Below are 20607 nucleotides of genomic sequence, written 5' to 3' on the forward strand. Positions count from 1 at the left end.
AATTCCGCTTTTGGAACTGAGCAGGAAAAATTGGGACTTTCAACCAGATCTGCTTCGCGGTATATAACACTCAAAACAGTTCTTGTCCTGGATTGGTAATTCTTTCCAAAGGTGAAAGGTAATACATACGTCGGATTCTCGGACATTTCGTAGCGCACACCTTACAAGCGAAATCTGTAGTCCTTGGCGAATAAGAAGAATACCTTACTATCAACATTGGATATTGTACAATAGAACAAGTGCCAGTTACAGTCAACACTTCCATGGTTTTATTCCTGGAGCACAAGAACCTTAGTTTACTCAATGTAGAATTTTCAGTTTTTTCAAGGAAACGTCTATTTTTTACAACGAAATTTCTTAGTTTTAATTTTGTTGAAGAATAGCTTCAATTTTTTTAGACTAGTTCCAATTTTTTCGAAGCAGATTTTTAAATTTTTCGAAGAAGATTTTTAATTTCTTCGAAAAAATCGTCTATGTTCAGCGCCACCGTCTCCTAAAGTGTGCACGATTTCAAGTCCCACTGTGAGCCTGGCTGCGATTTTTATATATATCATTGCTGTGTGAATGTCCTAAACATTCAAGATTCGTACGTATGTTAAATGACTGGAAAGAAAATTGTAACGAAAAATATATTGAAATATTAGGATCTGTGTACTTACAAGAAAAAAGGACTTAGGTTTTCAGATAATCTATCAGCTTTCTGTATTGACAAGCTGACAAATGATAACTTGGAATATTAAAAAAAATAAACTGAAGTCAAATCCATGTCAGACATGTACCGGCACCAAAGACTTAGAAGTAAACTAATCGCAGTTCTTTGCTGGTAGGAGTAGACAGATGCTAAATAGTTGGGCTAATACATTTGCAGTTATATCTTTCACCATAATCACACTCATCATCAGCGTCAATATTCTTATTCTATAAGCAATTTTCCAATGTGAAAGACGTACTGTGCAAGTATCATTTTAGCCTCTTCCTTCTCTGTTCTAGTATGGCTGGTTCACAGGACGAACGACTGTAGGTACGGCTCTGTACAATAACGAATTTATATTACCGGGAAGGATATTTGGATGTGAGATGTCCTTGGGAGTAAGTTGTATGTTTCTAACATCGATCTTTGATCATGATTTCTTGTAATGTTTTAGAGGACACAACTGCGATTCAAAGACGGTGTGTAAGCACACCACGGTAATTCCAAACTCGATATGTAAAAAGTAGCGTTGAAAGTATGGGCCTGCAAAAGATAAAGCAGAATATAATTTAAGAGTCTTTTGCAGAGGACTAACCGTTGATAACTATCGATTATGGTCTACGATACTGACAACTATCCTCGGAAGGCTACGTCATTCCCATACATAATAGATACCCTCCTACCATCAAACTTCGTGAAGAACACTCCGCATAGGACAGACTCAATGCAATGCAGCATTCGTTCTCCTCATATTTTAAACTTAAATCGCACTGCCATATAAATTAAGAATTATTGTCCACCTTTTATAGCGCCTTTTCGCGAAACAGCAACCATAGAATGTGTTCCGCAGTTCTTCAGTCTGCGAAAGTGATCGGTATCCTTTCATGACTCTGCGCCTAGGTAAATCAAACTCAAGGTTACCTGCGGCCCATGCAGCCCAAATTATCTCAAGGACGACTACAATGCTGCATACTGCTTTCTCATCTGCGAGGTATTCACATCTGCCTACCTGCGCAAGTTCATGGATTATATAATCTTCTAGCGACATCCTGTACACGGCAAGCACGTAAAATGTTTTCACAATACAAATAAGTACTGTAATTGTTGAAAAGACTCTGAAAATTTGGGAAAAGCGGTTGACAAGTATTCAGCTATATGCAAGGAGAGACAAAGGAAATAACTTATGTGACATGGGTTTGCAGCATGTGGTGGGGTTGGAAGAAGTAAGCGCTAACCGACAAGAGAGTATTTTGAGTTATTACATGTTATAAACACTGTATGTTTGGTTAAATACGTGGAAAAAAATATAACTACAATAACATAATAACATACAACAGTTTATATGGAGGACAGTTCTTTCTTTCGGCACATGTGGAATTACTAGCTATCACCACCTGGTTTATTCGAATATACAATAGAAAATATTATCAGATTAATCGTTACTAAACTGAGGGTTAATATTTTCTGCCGCCGACCCCTTCAATTGTAAGACAGATAAATCGAAAATAATAGACGATTATACAGAGTTCGCCAGAAAAATGTACACACTCTTTGTCGGCTCTATCGAGATATCGATATTGTCGTTCGATTTGAGTTAGAGTGAGTTGTAGTATGGTCTTTGTCTCGAAAGATGTTAGTACTCATCTCGGTATTGAGAAGATAAGATGGCTGGAGCATACTTGACATTCGAGCAACGAAAATGTATTTTGAAGTGGTTTTTCAACTTTGATAATGCCATTGAAGTGCAACGTCAATGGAGGCGGGAGTTTGAAACAGAACCGCCAACCCACCCAACAACTGAGCGCATCATTGACAAGTTTGAATTGCATGGAACGATTTGTGATATTCACAAAGGAAGATCAAGAAGACAGCGTACAGCTACAATCTCTGCTTCGTCGGCTCTCGTGTTGGAAACGTTTGTTAATTCTCCACAGATGTCTGCTACGCAATGTGCATCTGAAGTGTGGGAAGGCAGCACAACTGTACGAAGAATTCTGAAAGCTGAGAAGTGGAAAGTTTACATTACACGATTGCTGCACGCGATTAATCATGACGATCCTGATGGCCAAATGCAATTTTGCGAATGGTATCAGCAAATGGTAACTGATGATGAACAATTTATGACGAAGGTAGTGTGGAGTGACGAGGCACAATTTAAACTTAATGGAACCGTGAATCGGCATAACAGGGTGTAATGGGCACCGGAAAATCCGCATATTTGTGTGGATAAAGCGGTCAATCTATCACGGATTTATGTATGGTGTGGAATATCATCTAGGGGCTTAGTAGGACCCTTTTTCTTTGATGCTACTGTCACTCGAAAAGTGTACCTGGAAATGTTACGCACATCAATTTTCCCAGGTATGTGTGCTCTTTATAGAGCTGATGAAGAGGTCTTCTACCAACAGGACGGGATGCCACCACACTACCACCTAGCCGTGCGAGCTTTCCTAGATGATCATTTTCCGGGGCATTGGACTGGACAAAGAGGGCCCATTCAGTTCCCTCCACGGTCGCCAGATCTAATACCTATGAACTTTTACTAGTGGGGGAACTGTGAAAGATAACGTCTATCGACGTAAGCCACGCAAACCGGAGGAACTCCGCCAGGAGATTATAGCGACATGTGCAGCGATCTCCACTGTAAAATTGACTGACTTAGTTGCGGCGACAGCTCATCGTTCTGTTATGTGTAGCCACCAGTGGAGAACATTTTGAACCTTTAAAGCAACCATGTGCTAAACTGAAGGTTGTACAACACGTGTGGTCAATTATAAAATGTGAAATAAACAGATAAGTAATACTTTTCGTTCCTTATAGTGTGTACACATTTTTCTGGCGGACTCTGTATATGTGCCGGGACACTTTAATCAATACTACAGTAACAAATTACAAAATGCGTGACATAACCACACAGAAAGTAGCTGCAAACCGATAAACAAAACTGGAAGTTAGAATGCTGTTTTCCATTGTGCTGTTTAACGAGCAACTTGAAAGTATATCATTTTATATCACTGTTTGGAAGAATAATTTCCCGTTTTCGAATAACAACGGCAAACCGTAAACTGTAATGACTACGAAGTCTCACGACGCAGTCCTTCGGTAAAATGGTTCAAATGGCTCTGAGCACTATGGGACTTAACATCTGAGGTCATCAGTCCCCTAGAACTTAGAACTACTTAAACCTAACTAACCTAAGGACATCACACACATCCATGCCCGAGGCAGGATTCAAACCTGCGACCGTAGCGGTCGCGCGGTTCCAGACTGAAGCACCTAGAATCGCTCGGCCACTGCTGCCGGCCCTTGGGTAAAAGCTATCAGTTAACTTGCCCTGTCAGATTTGTATAAAATCACAAGCTTTCTATGATAGCCCTCACATTACCGTCAGAGGTGTCTGTTTTGAAACTGGAGAAGTTCTTATTATTATGCACAAACAACTGCAGCTAACCGGCTGCACCTAGAGATTGTTTTGGTGGCTGTCGCGCGTCGCTTGCAGCACACCCACTCAGACTACAATTCCAGATTACCAGGATGTAGGTAGACAAATGACTTTCGTCGTCGAAGACGATGACGGTGTAACTTGTAATATTAATATTGGCAGGAAAATGTTCTGGCAAATTTTCTTTTGCATTTGACATTTTCAGCCATCTGATATCACAATAATGTTATAAACAATTTATTAGCTGGTCAGCCTGACAACAGATAGATAGAACCGTATTCCTTAATGTTGATTAGGTAACGCAAAACAATCTGACCAAAGCCGAGATTCCTAGTTCCAAATTAAACGTCTGTACAGTTAACGTAGAACGGATATCCGACTCGAAATGTTAGCACGATAGATGCTTGTTTCCGTCCCTTCAGAGAAACGATTTTTTTTATTTAGTCTCAAAACGATAGGGAATAAAATTTCAGTTATCACACTCCAACATCGATTCGGGAAAAGCGGTTTAGTTGCCGGATTTCCTTTTCCACAATCGATTTTCGTCCCCATGTAAACACACAACCGTTCTTGAAACGTCTTCAAATTATCAGGTACATCTGGTTTTAAGAAAATTCGGCTTATCTGAACCAAATGGATTTTGTGCGGTGAAGAAGATGTAGAAATATTACGCTCAGCATGAAACTGTCTACATTCGGTATTTGACTGAAGAGAAACGAAATTGTGCAGACTGAATCAGAAATATGAAAATTTGATTTGCAGAGGCCATATCCAAAAAAACAAAACCACACATTCATGATTTCGCGGCCGTATATACCCACGATAAAAGAGAAATACCGACGTCAGCCGTATGATGGCATTGGAAAGTAGGTACCTAATCAGTAGAAAACAGCACTTCAGGTCTTAACGTGTAAACACTACAGCAATACACGGTTTCCGAAATTCAGTTTTCTTCTTTCGGAAGTTGTGTCCCACGCAAACGATGAACATTTGGTTCTGAAGGCTGTGACAATGCGTTCACTTATGAAACCGGAAAGCGCTTGGCCAATGCACCAGTTTAGTCTGTGAAGCAGTTCCGCGAGCGCGGTTTCTCGCTGACATAATACCTGGCGAAAAAAAGTGGCAACCCAAACAAAGAGTTGTGCGACATAAACGAAAGTTAATAGGCATGATTCTGATTGTGAAAGGCGATGTCTATTCAAATTTCGCACCAGTCGCATATGGGTAGCGCAAGTAGCACTCTAAGAGAATGCAAATCAGGCTTGCTTTAAATACACGATATATAATGTAGTCAGTTTACATAATTCCCGGCAGCGGTGATCAGGAAAATGTGCGATCGCGAAAGCCCGGGCTTCGGAAGGGCACGTGGAACCACACAGAGGGGAGAGCATCGTGTCCGGTGTACGGCTCTGGTGCATCGTACTGCACCTGTAGCAGTAATCTGAGGAACACGTGGCACCACAGTGACACACTGGACTGTTACAAATTGATTACTTCAAGGACAGATTCGAGCCAGACGCCGTGTAGCGTGCATTCGACTGACACCAAACCATCGCAGTTTGCGACTTCACTAATGTCGAGCGAGAGTTCATTGGACGATAGGGTGGAGGTCTGTTATGTTTTCTCATGAAAGCTGGTTCTGCTTCGATGCCAGGGAAGGTCGTGTATTGGTTAGAAGAGGCCAGGTCAGGAGGTGCCACCAACCAGCCTGCATGCTAGGCGCTATGATCTGCAGTACCGTTTCGTATAACAGCAGAAGCAATATTATGGTTATCCCACGCTACCTGATGGCAAATTTGTACGTCAGTCTGGTGGTTCGACCTGTTGTGCTGCTATTCATGAACAACCTTCCACGGGGTGATTTTCAACAGGATAACGCTTGCCCACACACCGCTGCTGTAACCCAACATGCTCTACAGAGTGTTGACATGTTACCTTGGCCTGCTCGATGACCAGACCTGTCTCCAATTGAGCACATGTGGGATATCATCGCACGACAACTCCAGCGTCATTGGCGACCAGCAAAACAGTCCCTTGTACCGACCGACCAAGTGCAATAGGCTTGGAATTCTATCCCACAAACTGACATCTGGCACCTGTACAACACTATCCATGCGCGAGACCTTAACTTTTCCCGGCGAATTGAATGTTCAAATGATTTACGGGTTTGCTGCCGGGTGACGTCGTCGACCAGCGCCGATATTTCGGCAGGAGCACACCCTGTCATTCTCAAGGCACAACTGCAAGGAGGAAGCAATGTGCAAGGGAATTTAATACCTCGGTTCACAGAGGAAAAACAACGAAGATACCACACACAGAACAAGTAACCGCAAAATCAACATACAACCAAAGATAACCAACGTCAGAAATATCGATAGAGACTATTAATCAACAGGTGAGGTAGCCCTAACTCTGTCCCTCTGTTTTTTGATGAGAGACAGAGCCGGATTCCAAGCAGCATTTAGACAAAATCCACCATCTCTGTTTATAAGGTTACTTGATAGTTTTATTTCAACAGCTTCCTTAATGACACTATCCCAATAGCTGGACGTGCAACCCAGAATCTCCGTGTTGTTGTATTCCATAGGATGACCGGTGTCAAGGCAATGTCCTGCAATAGCGGATTTGCTCACCTGTTGTAGGCGTGTGTGACGCTTATGTTCAACACACCGGTCTTCCACAGTCCTGATTGTCTGACCAATATATGACATGCCACAACTGCAAGGAATACGATAGACACTAGCCTTACGCAAACCAAGATCATCTTTTACGGACACGAAGAGGGCCTTAATCTTAAAAGGTGGTCAAAAACTCATTTCACATCATATTTCCGCGAAATACGGCCAATCCTGTTGGAAATGCTTCCTGCGTAAGGCGAAAAGGCCGTAGACTTAGGTGCCACTTCGTTGCTATCGTCACTCACCCGTTGCACAGAAGGCTGATAGCGCAACGCACGTTTGATCTGCCTCTCATTATAACCATTCTGACGGAAGGTGACTTCGAGATGTGATAGCTCAGCTGACAAACTTACAGGGTCTGAGATAACGTGGGCCCTGTGAACCAAGGTACGAAGTACTCCTTCACGCTGAGTTGGATGGTGACAATTATCAGCTCGCATATACAAGTCAGTGTGAGTAGACTTCCTATAAACAGAATGTTCCAATGTATCATTAGTCTTCCTTCTGACCAACACATCAAGAAAGGGAAGGCATCCATTCTTTTCCACATCCATAGTGAACTGAATATTTGGGTAGATTGAAAAAATGGCTCTGAGCACTATGGGACTTAACTTCTGAGGTCATCAGTCCCCCAGAACTTAGAACTACTGAAACCTAACTAACCTAAGGACATCACACACATCCATGCCCGAGGCAGGATTCGAACCTGCGACCGTAGCGGTCGCGCGGTTCCAGACTGTAGCGCCTTTAACCGCTTGGCCACCCCGGCCGGCGGGTAGATTGAATTCAGGTGTCCATAAACCGGTTTAAATTCTCACTATCATGAGGTCAAACAACAAAAATATCGTCTACATATCTGAAAAAACACGCAGGTTTCAAGGTCGCTGACTCCAATGCACGTTCCTCAAAGTCCTCCATAAACAAATTGGCCACAATAGGTGACAACGGGTTTCCCATTGCAACTCCATCAGTCCGTTCGTAGTAGAGACCATTGAATAAAAAGTAAGTGGAAGTGTTTCGACATGTGCTGACTTCCACGGTGGTCGATGACGTCACCCGTGAATTATTTGAACTATGCATACTTGCATTCAACACTGGCAAATACAACGGTTAATAACGTACCAGTATTTCACATTTGCAGCGGCTTATCTCTCGCTTTCATTGAACTGTGATCTTGCAGTGTTGATCACTTAAACATGTTACCTACACAAATGTGTTCCCGAAATTTCATTACCCTACATTAATTATTTTTTGGTGTTGCGAATTTTTTTCGTCAGTGTATAACTGTCAGTCAGTCCTTAGTCCCGTTTTCAACGTCCGTCGGAGAGTTGCAAACCGTCCCAGGCCCAAAGGACGCTCAATGCTCGCTCTGTCGCTGCCAGGCTTCTTCTAAAAGAACGCAGGAAGGGGGTCTACCGGCTTGTCATTTCTAGAGGAAACTGTGATCTCGAACTTCGCAAGCCACATGTGGAAGTCATTGTACGACTCAATATGATACAAAATGTTATCCCAAAAGTTCTATGAGAGACAGCGTTATTAGTTGAAGGAAAGATGCACACGACTTCACTGGGCTGATGCGTAGTGGATTAAAAATAATATACACTCCTGGAAATGGAAAAAAGTACACATTGACACCGGTGTGTCAGACCCACCATACTTGCTCCGGACACTGCGAGAGGGCTGTACAAGCAATAATCACACGCACGGCACAGCGGACACACCAGGAACCGCGGTGTTGGCCGTCGAATGGCGCTAGCTGCGCAGCATTTGTGCACCGCCGCCGTCAGTGTCAGCCAGTTTGCCGTGGCATACGGAGCTCCATCGCAGTCTTTAACACTGGTAGCATGCCGCGACAGCGTGGACGTGAACCGTATGTGCAGTTGACGGACTTTGAGCGAGGGCGTATAGTGGGCATGCGGGAGGCCGGGTGGACGTACCGCCGAATTGCTCAACACGTGGGGCGTGAGGTCTCCACAGTACATCGATGTTGTCGCCAGTGGCCGGCGGAAGGTGCACGTGCCCGTCGACCTGGGACCGGACCGCAGCGACGCACGGATGCACGCCAAGACCGTAGGATCCTACGCAGTGCCGTAGGGGACCGCACCGCCACTTCCCAGCAAATTAGGGACACTGTTGCTCCTGGGGTATCGGCGAGGACCATTCGCAACCGTCTCCATGAAGCTGGGCTACGGTCCCGCACACCGTTAGGCCGTCTTCCGCTCACGCCCCAACATCGTGCAGCCCGCCTCCAGTGGTGTCGCGACAGGCGTGAATGGAGGGACGAATGGAGACGTGTCGTCTTCAGCGATGAGAGTCGCTTCTGCCTTGGTGCCAATGATGGTCGTATGCGTGTTTTGCGCCGTGCAGGTGAGCTCCACAATCAGGACTGCATACGACCGAGGCACACAGGGCCAACACCCGGCATCATGGTGTGGGGAGCGATCTCCTACACTGGCCGTACACCACTGGTGATCGTCGAGGGGACACTGAATAGTGCACGGTACATCCAAACCGTCATCGAACCCATCGTTCTACCATTCCTAGACCGGCAAGGGAACGTGCTGTTCCAACAGGACAATGCACGTCCGCATGTATCCCGTGCCACCCAACGTGCTCTAGAAGGTGTAAGTCAACTACCCTGGCCAGCAAGATCTCCGGATCTGTCCCCCATTGAGCATGTTTGGGACTGGATGAAGCGTCGTCTCACGCGGTCTGCACGTCCAGCACGAACGCTGGTTCAACTGAGGCGCCAGGTGGAAATAGCATGGCAAGCCGTTCCACAGGACTACATCCAGCATCTCTACGATCGTCTCCATGGGAGATTAGCAGCCTGCATTGCTGCGAAAGGTGGATATACACTGTATTAGTGCCGACATTGTGCATACTCTGTTGCCTGTGTCTATGTGCCTGTGGTTCTGTCAGTGTGATCATGTGATGTATCTGACCCCAGGAATGTGTTAATAAAGTTTCCCCTTCCTGGGACAATGAATTCACGGTGTTCTTATTTCAATTTCCAGGAGTATATATATATATATATATATATATATATATATATATATATATATATATATATATATATATATCACTCTCTCTGTTTTAAATCAAGTAAGATTCTGTTGATCCGTGGGGAAGCAGGGCCATATTGCAACCCGTCTAATCAGCAGAGAAACGACAGGACTCACTGCAGCGCAACAGTTCTGTAACACACATCATCATCACAACGAATGCGGCCTACAACAAGTCGTGTACGCCAGTAGCACGTCTACAAAGTAGCTTCTGAAGAACAGAAACATGTTTAGAAGTTAATGTTACTGTTACCGCAAAACAATTATATTTCACATGTAAATGGACTGATTACAGCCAAGTTCAACTAAATTTCAAAGATAAGACAATGAACGTGTAAGTACTCGCTTCCAAATTACGTAATACTTAAATTAGAATGAACACTGTAATGACTCTGAATAGCAACGGAGTCATTCCCCACAACATAGCTAAATAACGTTGACTCGAAAACAGCAAATTTACTCAAATAAACCTATCAGCACATGCGTGCCGCATTCAGGTGCATACACATAAATCATAGTAAATAATCAAAAATGGCTCTGAGCACTATGGGACTCAACATCTTAGGTCATAAGTCCCCTAGAACTTAGAACTACTTAAACCTAACTAACCTAAGGACATCACACACACCCATGCCCGAGGCAGGATTCGAACCTGCGACCGTAGCAGTCCCGCGGTTCCGGACTGCAGCGCCAGAACCGCTAGACCACCGCGGCCGGCAGTAAATAATCGTAGTCACACAGTTTTCATTGCAGACACTTGATACCCACGCCACCTATTGTGCAAGTTGTGATGAATAGCTTTTTAAAACACAGAAGACTGGCGATAGTTTTGCGTATATGTGGGTGGATGGAGGTTAAAAATAACTAGCTCTTCACTTTGATACACAGAGAGACAGTTTGTGAGGAGAGTGTTTTGGAAAATACATGGGATGGGGAAGTTGGGGAACAGGAATCTGACTAACCTCCTGGAAAAGGTTACAAGGACATTATTTCACTCGTCAATGAGACTCCTAATTTTTCTGCAGAAGCTACAACTATTCTTGCTGCTTTACATTCCTTCCACAACCTCACACGTTTATTTTATTGCAACTAGTTCCTCCATGATATAAAACATGAGACCTTTTCAAGAAAACTAATCCACTGGTAATGCATATTATGGAAGCCATAAAGGTAAACGAAAGTTTCGGGAAAATGTAACATTTATTTGGATCAAGGGACACATCACATTAAATATAATGAAATAGTCGATGGCTTAAAGAAGACGCCGCTCAAATTGGTACTTTTAAAAACATCTTATTACTGCCATAAGATCTGAAGATTAGATTACAACCAAACGCTCCTTCGATGCCTTAGTTGCACACAGTTAGGAAAAAAACGTTTATCAGTTCCATAATTCGAACGAGATTTAATCATGGATATTTCTCAAGCCATCTTCACCGAATACATTTTCAAGATAATCGTTACTATGAATTTGAGGGCGTAACAATAATATATATCAGTCACATATTTTTGAGTGTAAACAGTATGCAAACCAGCAAATTTTTTTCATACAGCCATTAATCAGATCTCGTCAGCCATTAACCTCATCAAAAAATATATTAATTTTAACATTAATGATGAAATACTTAAATCAATGTAACCTTACCCTGCAAATTCGTAGAAAATTCCCAGAACACTGAGACATGGCTGTGTGGCCTTCGGAGATGAAGCGATAGGTTGGTTGGTGTTAGTTTGCGAGAGGTGTAGGAAGTCATAAGGTATTCAGTGACGGAGAGGCAGAAAGAAGTTAGTAACTTCGTACAAGATTCGAGGGGGGGGGGGGGGGGGCTACCGAGGAAGGTAAGGCGGAATGAATGGTTTTCGTTCATTTAGAGCAGTGGTCGTCGAAGTATTTTGCTCAAGAACGACTACTGCCATTTAGGGGATGCATCTCGGGCCGCAAAAGTACCAATCTTAATATTAAGTGGTAACCTACATAAATTAGTACGTAATCAGCCTCCAACAGACAAGCTGTAGTAATATCACAATAAGATGGCCAGTACTGAGCGTTAAAATTTGGCACCATTCACAACACTTCGTCTCGTCTATGATCTGTTTCAGATCGCTGCCAACCTCAGCGATCTTTTAGTTATGGCTCTACAGTTACACGGTGAAGCGTTGTTGGGTTTGCTATGTGTGCGAATACCTTTGATTAAAAATAGTACTCGTGTTTGTACTACCATTTAAATGCAATATTAAATAAGAGATACCATCACAAATGTTTGATAAATGATTTAAATGTCAGTTTTCTTTTACTTACTGCTTTGTTTCATAACTGCCTTCCTTGGTGTCAACAGGTATCACATTTAAGATGATCATCTAATTAATGCCCTTATACGAATCCATGTTACTTTCGTCCGAAAATGTATACCATAGTAGCTGACCGGTACGAGTCGCACACATCCATGAGTTCTCAGTAGTGATGGGGAGCTCGTGAATGAGTCGTTCAAATGAACGCTTCACTCCAGTGAAGTGTGAAATAACCACTCAATTTCAATGACTGGTACTTCAAACGCTTCACAGATAACACACTCCACACTTTTTTCTAGTTCACTCACTCTCTTCCCCTCTCCCTCATCCCATTACATCGGCGCTACGTCACTCATTCTCCCTTCACTTCAGTTCCCCCTCTACTGCCTGTCAACGTATCGCGCGGCGTTTGTGGGAAACGATAGGTTTGCGAGGGGTTGCGGTGGGGAGGGGCGAGGGGAAGGCAGCGTCAGCTGCTTCCTGCAGTCCTGACATCATTACCCGTGACTATTTGTGCAGTTCAGTTATACTTCGCGTCTACTGGTAGCCTACCGTTGGCAGCGCTTGCGGACAAATGAATATTACAGATACAAACGAAGAGGCTGGCTGTGTGAGCACGCACAGCCAACATGAAAATAAAAGGTTTGTTAGTAACAGTGAAAGAGGGATTTTACCTGAAATCGTACCAATGACTACAGGTGACAGTTTACGTTTTGAATCTGGAGGGTTATTATTCTCAACAAAAATAAAATCTACAGGAAAACTTCTGAATAATTACTTAACGTAGATATATAGACGTTGTGACAGTAGTAGACATACACATTCTATTTTGGATTAAATTTTAAAAGGAACATAAAATTGGACTGCATTTCGTTTGTAGCCCTCGTTTTCAGTCCATGAATACAACAAATAATGTTTCACTTGGCAGATAAAGACTTTTTTGGGCGCTTCATGAGAAAATGTCGAGCAAGATTAAATGTAATACCTTCTTTATATGTGACAGGCTCCTCTGTTTATCTTTCCTTTGTCCCCTTCGACCATGCTCTATTTAAGTTAGCTCAGACGCTGTAAGAGCGTAAAACGTTGCGTGCACGTTACTGCATAGTTCGCCCATCTGTTGGTAAAATTATGAAGTATTACGAAGCTTTATTGTACGAGCAAGGCGAAGCGAGCGTAGCCGCGGCTGAGCGGCGAACTGGGCAACTTCGCCAAGCTTCCGTACTTCATGAATGAACTACTTCATTTGAACGATTCACGGCAAAGAGTGAAATGAATGAAGTAGTTCACGGGAATGAACGAGTTCGACCCATCTCTAGTTCTCAGTACTGGGAGACAAATAATAATACATTGCCCCTCTCACACCCTCTAATCCTGTAGTGGCCACGCCATTTACCCATCTGCCCTGATGTAAGCGGTCAACTTTACTTATCTCACCACCGAATTCAGTAACGTCAACTAAAATTAAATACGTCTTAAAATATTACTGTTTCTGTAAGTAATTTTGTTTGTTACTGAGCAACTGAACTACTCTCGTAAGAAACCCATTTGACGTTTTTGGATTCAGCTGTTTGTTGCTATATCCATATTGTTATAAAATACGACTGAGAACCGTGGGCCGCGTGAATGCTTGATTCGCGCCGCATGATTTGGAGGAAGCGCTAAAATTATGATGGAGTGGATTTTTTTTTTCCTTTTCACTGTCTGTAAGGGAAGCGAGAGACAATCGGCAACGTAAGACGGAGACTTTTCCCCCATGTGTAAGCAGCGTTAATGTCTAGAATTATAAAATATTATCGCATTCTTGTAGTGTTTTCCACGCGTAGAGCAGAGAAGTAGATGTGGTGATTGTACGGAGAGGATGGCTGCGAGCAGGCGCGGCGGTCACCCGCGTCTGCCCTCCGTAAGCCCCTGTACGAGGCGGCCCTTGAAAAATGGACCACTTCGTTTCAATCTGCGCGAAATTGTCGGAGAAAATGAACCCATCCGTTCCCGCAATCGATCGTGAGACCAGGAAAGAGCCGTCTAGATTCGTTTTCTGCGACGACGAGCCGGATTTCGAGCAAATCTCCTTTCCGGACTCTCATCTCCTGACTGTAAACTCTGTCCGGCTCCGTTGTATCTACTTATTATCCAAGAACACACGTTTTCGTAGTTCTCCAAAACGTGCATCCTTTTGGGCGACTCCACATCCTCCAACAGCTCTTTCCCGTACTTGCCGCAGCCACATTCTCCCAGAAAGATTGTCATTCCATTTTCTCCCGCTCTCTCGTTTAGATACCCTTGTCTGATCCCAATCCCAATACTTTATTGTTTTCATTTCCTTTCCAGCTATAGAACAAATATTTGTTTGCTGCCATTTCGTCCTCCTTTTGGAGGGATGAATTTATACATACAGGCTGACAATTATTGGACTATATGAAATAAAATCGTCATAACTTCTGAACGGTATGCGTTAGGACGTTCAAACTGCACGGTTGCCCGCGGGCCATGATGGGTATTAGTATGCGAATGCGCACGCACTTTGTTGTTGTCGCCCATTTGCGCGTGAAAATGTCACAGTACAGCGCGCCTGGGCGTATAGCGCTTGAGAAGGCCTGATGTGATAGCAATGACAGCCCAACTGGAGCAATGACTGTGACAGGACGTCCCGAGCGTGGCTGATCATGGAGCTCTGTTTCTGCATTTCCTGAGGCTGTAACTTTTTTACCCACAACCCAACTGTACTCCTGTCACTGCACATAAACATTTATGGATGTTCACCACGGTTTCCTTTTCTGCACACAAGAATTCAATAACAGCACGCTGTTTGTACCGTGAGTCGTATGTAGACGCCATTTTGACGCAGTACTATGGCTCTGCAATCTACCAGAAAGGTTAGAAACTTCACCGACGTACAGAACAAACATAAAATGTGAAGCACCAATAAAGACGTTTATCAATGTATATTATGTTTTCAAAAAATGAGCGGCATTACTTATTAAACGACCTTCGTATTTTACTTCTGAGAACAATTGTCGTACTTTATCATGTGCTACATTACGTATTTTATCTAATCAAAATGGTTTTACATGGCATTGTACTGAAATAATGCTTCTCATTTTAGTACTATATCAAACATTAATAACTGTCGTCTTTGGAAATCAACTGAGATACTCTGTAGATGCGTTTTGATCCCATAAAAATTTGACAGCCACAAATTTTTATCTTTGTGTCTGAGCATGACGTAACATTCGAAAACTGCCTTGTACAAAAGAATAAATGTTGCATAATATTACTCCAGTGTCGTACGTTTTTTCATTCATAAATATTAAATAGCTATAATGAACTAAATTGCTAAGGGTCACCTATCACTCGACAAAACTGAAGCCAACTCATGGTAGTTTTTTTCTGAACATATAAATATGTTAGATTTCCAAATGGCATGTACAGTGACATCAGATCACCAAAAATTCTACCGACACCCTCCCTTTTGAAGGCAACTGAATAACAGGAACTATAATTGCTCAAAATTAGAGAACAATTTTCTGGTTCTAAATAAAAGCCTACAAGCGTATGAACGTCAGATTGATGCGTAATTAACTTCCTTCTTTAAGAAAGAAGCAATAAGGTTAAGGACGGATATTTTTAGTTTTCATTGACATTTGCGAAAAGTAAAGTGACGAATAATGACAGAACAGAACGTCGATGCATAGTGAGATATTTATCGATCCTGAATAATTGGAGATAGACTAGTTTCTCCTAGGGGATTTATATTCCACGTTTTACTCTTGGCATTAGTGACAATGATGAAGCGCCCACGAATAGCGACTCGCGTCATATTTGTTATCATGTTTTTTTTGTTTTTTGTTTTCAAATGTTCAAATGTGTGTGAAATCTTATGGGACTTAACTGCTAAGGTCATCAGTCCCTAAGATTACACACTACTTAACCTAAATTATCCTAAGGACAAACACACACACCCATGCCCGCGGGAGGACTCGAACCTCCGCCGGGATCAGCCGCACAATCCATGACTGCAGGGCCTAGACCGCTCGGCTAATCCTGCGCGGCTTTTTTTTTTTCTCAAACAAGACACAATCTGCCCTCAGTCTACACACATTCTTTGCTTATTGGGTCTTCATTTTCAGCTTATAAGCCCATCATTTGCTAACAATAACTTAAAAAAAAATATTGGTTCTGAGATGATTTGGTGAGCCGGAATTCCGAAACTAATGTAGAGATACAGCAGTGTAATATTTGAAATTTTATGTAATCTTATCTATGATGTTGCTCTATCAACGAAATGCATTAACATGGTAGAAATTGATAAATTATATTTAAGAGTGCAACTGTGTAAACATATGCAGATTTCTTGTACAAACCAAGACGTGCTTCAACAACGTATTTCAAATGTCACATTTATATACATACAGTCGCACGAGTTTTGCATGTATCTGTCATGTTCTTCCATTCAGTGCAAAACATTCTTCATATTCACATAGAAATCGTATAGAAAAGTAACGCAACCTCAGATTAAGGAACACACAGTGTGAAACTGAAACTGTACGGTGTTTTAGGCCTACTTGCGATTCCTATAACTTCTCCCTATTTTAAAAGTTGCTCATACACCTAAAATCACTCACATGTTCTGGAATCAACTGGCAAACGAAGTAAAAAGTTATTACCATTAAATTGCTCGCCAGGCAACTCATGTGTCATAGATTTCATTCAAAGATAATGTTTCTTGCAATTCCATTTCTACTACACTTTCCATAAAGATTTTTTTCTAATGGCTTTAGGTGTTGTACACCAGAAAAACACTTGAAAAGATTAATGAATTCACTGTCAAGCTTGTCATTCTTAACTTTGGCTCTTGATTTCTTGTAGGGTACATGAATTTCTAATTTTTCCGTACAGTTTGCTGTTTTTTTTTAAAAAAAATCTGCGATAATATGATAATATAATGATGGGTATGATCTTCACTTCTTTCTTTCTTTTATCCTCTAACGAACATCCCTTCATTCACTGTAATGTTATCCAGGATCCGATTTGACTAACAGCCTAAGTACTTAATGGAATCAGTGTTGTCCGATCTGTTGGTTCTGCAGATTTCCTGCTATTTAAAAATCTACTGCTCTACTACTAAAAAGCAAATAAAAGTGCAAAACCCTTGTTTTCATCGTATTCGCGTCTATTGCTTCACCGGTAGCCACTTCGTTACTGGTTCCAGTAAAGTAAAGCTGTTCACATCACATCATGGTATCTGCACTTTCGTTGCTAAAATTATGTGAAAAACTTGGATAACAATGACTTACATGCTTGCAAAGCTATAGTGTCAAAGCAGTGTAGAGTATTGGAGATGGTACGATGTGTCACTTGGTGTCAACTGTCTTGAGTTACTGGAATGGAACGAGTAAAGCGTTTGAAAACGTAAGTGATGTGATCGGTCATTGCAATACATATTGCCAACAATTACTAATTACTGTATTCCGCTGCTGCAGCTAAGGTGCGTGCGTAGTTCTGCGTGGTGGTGACGTATTTCAAGCCCTACGGCTGGTGCACAAAGGTTTGAAACAGTTTTGTTTTCGTGAAAGTTAAACGCGGAAATGAGTGCAGCCGGAACTCCGAAAAGACTAAAGTACACTCAAAAATACAGAAGCTAGCTGGAATGTGAAGCTAAATTTTAGTGTTAGCTACAGCGTAGTAAATATGGCTATAATTTTGCGTATTTTAAGGCACGCGAAAGTGAAATAAATATTTGCTGCAAGAGTTGCAGGGCAAAAAACTTTAACTTCATTTTCATTCCAGGACTCAGAAGTGAGCAACAAAGTTAAGGAGATGTGAATAAAGCTTTGTGCGTTTATAGCAGAAAACGACGTATCTTTCAATATTGTGGAATATTTGCCAGCATTAATGAAGTCAGTACGTTCCGATTCAGAAATTGCAAGAAAGTTACATGTAGTACAGCAAAGGCCTCTGTCATGGGAAACATATTACAGATAGCAAAAGCAAAGACATGCTATGTAATTTGCTTCGCAAAAATTAGGTTGTCAGTAACTGTTGATGAATCAACTGATCTCGGTAACACCAAACATTTGGACCTGGGACATGGAAGGGTATGGGATGCACTTTTAGATTATAACTGAGGGCTATGCTGTTAATCTTTACATCAGTCTGATTGAATACTTTAGTTTCAACAGTATACCTTATGAAAAAAACTTCGCTGCCAACGGAGCCAGTATGTATGATGACGGGCAATCGCAGTTCCCTGTCTATCCTTTTGAAAAGAGACCTGTCATTTGTTCATAATGGAATGCATACGCAATTCTTTCCTCCTGTGCTCCCGCTAAGTTTGCGCAAAACTGCAAAGGGACCCTGAAGATATCGTTCGACATAAATTCAATTAAGTTCAAACTAGCGCTAGTGCAAATCTGCATTGCAGTAGTTACAAGATTTTGTGAGGGGGAAGCCTCACAGATTCCTACGTACAAACCAAACGAGTGGTTGCCCCTCCAGGCGGTAGTTCCTTGAGTGTTAAACCAATATGATGTTCTTGTTCTTTTCTTCGCGTATCCTGCTTCAAAAAATCGGCTGCTTACATCTGAGACCATTCTTCAAAACCTTAAATGCCCTTACAATAACGTATATAGTGGAGTTCTTAGAATTTGTTCTGCTGTTTCTCAATCAACTGAATAAAAAAGCACAAACCGAAAAGCCACAGGTTCTTACATTAAGAGACAGTATTTCATCTTCTTGCTCACCTTAACTGACTGCTATGTCAAACCTGAACACCTGCAATCGTCAAATTTGGGAAAAATAAAAGTACAGAAATCATATACTTCCTTCTCAAACGAGCGAGGTGGCGCAGTGGTTGGCACACTGGACTCGCATTCAGGAGGATCGCTTCAGGCAAATGTCGGGATGGTTCCTTTGAAATGGCACGGCCGACTTCCTTCCTTATCCGATGGGACCGATGATCTAGTTGTTTGGTCCCCTCCTCCAGGTCAACCAACCTCCTTGTCTTGAAGACATGTATTTCGGTGCAAAGGTGCAGATATCTTTGAAAAAATGAAAGTTTCGAATTAGGACATTAAGACGGCCAAGCTACCGTACTTAGATTTTTATACCGTGGCGGTTCAGCAAATTTGGTCCCGTTTCTCTTTTGCGGATCCTGTAATTAAGTCTCTGGAAGTACTGCATCCGACAAAAATTCGTAGCTTCTAATCGATGCCCTCAGTTGCGGCATATTTTCCAAGTATTGTAGCTAGCAACGGATTTAGGCAATTAGCTACTGAGTGACATCTACTCCGGAACACCAGAAATTTTTAAAACTGTGAAGACTAAATTGAACGCGGACTCAAAGCCTGTATTTCTTGCAACCGCTAAATTTGTTTTGTGCTTGCTAAGTTTTCTCCACTGTAGTGCTGTTGCAGAGAGAGTATTTTTACGCAGCTGGTTTAATTAAGACCAAAAGCAGAAATAAATTACCTGTCCAAACTTTAGGTGGATTATCGCACACACAAAGATAGGGGAAAAATTTCGAGTATTTTTCCTTTGAAATTACAAACTCAATGATAAAAAGACACTACAGTGTTATGTAGGCCAACAGCGAGTAACAATGCCGACAGTGAGTAACAATAAACACATTTTTCAGTCTTCGGTGGGAAAATATCATGACGCATGTAAGTGGTGACTGATTTTTATCTATCTTCTATGTTGCAATTTTAGGAGTGATAAGCATTATTACGAACGTAGATGTTTATACTGTAGTTCAATTATATGAATCAGATTGTTTCTATTAAAACAATTTCGATAGTTATAACTGAAATATCTGATAAAGTAAAATAATGAAAATGATGATCAATGACATCTATGGACGTGTAATGCCGAGTCAATACATTGTATTAGTTTTTTGTGCACTTTTATTTCACTGTATGATTAACAATAGTAATAATATCTTAAAAGAGATACATTGTCCGCCCCGATAGCTGAGTGATCTGCCGGCACGGTAGTTCAGCGTGTTCGGCCAGAGAGCCGGTTGGCCTCTGTAATAAAAAAAACTGAGTGGAAGGATCAACCACAGAACTTGAAGAGGATGTCTTGCGATGTCCGCAACGACCGAACACAATGATCAACAATGAACAAAATGAAAAAAAAAGTGGTTAGCGCGACGGACTGCCGTCCTACGGGCGCGGGTTCGATTAACGGCTGGGTCGGGGATTTTCTCCGCTCAGGGACTGGGTGTTGTGTTGTCTTCACCAGTTCATCCCCATCCGGCGCGCAAGTCGCCCAACGTGGCATCTAATGTAATAAGACCTGCACCACTGCGGCCGGACCTGCCCCGAAAGGAGTCTCCCGGCCAATGACGCCAAAGGCTCATTTTTCCATTTCCATAGATACATGTTTGTGGAGCCATTTTAGTAGTGGAGTATAGTACAGAAAATAGGATGTGTAGAATCTACT

General features: G+C 42.2%; 1 protein-coding gene across 3 annotated transcripts in view; it reads left to right on the plus strand.

The window, feature by feature from the left end:
- Positions 1 to 20607, plus strand: part of LOC126196424 (carboxypeptidase M-like) — a 293433-nt gene that overhangs the window by 148774 nt on the left and 124052 nt on the right. The window lies entirely within an intron of this gene.

This window comes from Schistocerca nitens, chromosome 1, assembly GCF_023898315.1.
Source record: "Schistocerca nitens isolate TAMUIC-IGC-003100 chromosome 1, iqSchNite1.1, whole genome shotgun sequence".
NCBI lineage: Eukaryota > Metazoa > Arthropoda > Insecta > Orthoptera > Acrididae > Schistocerca > Schistocerca nitens.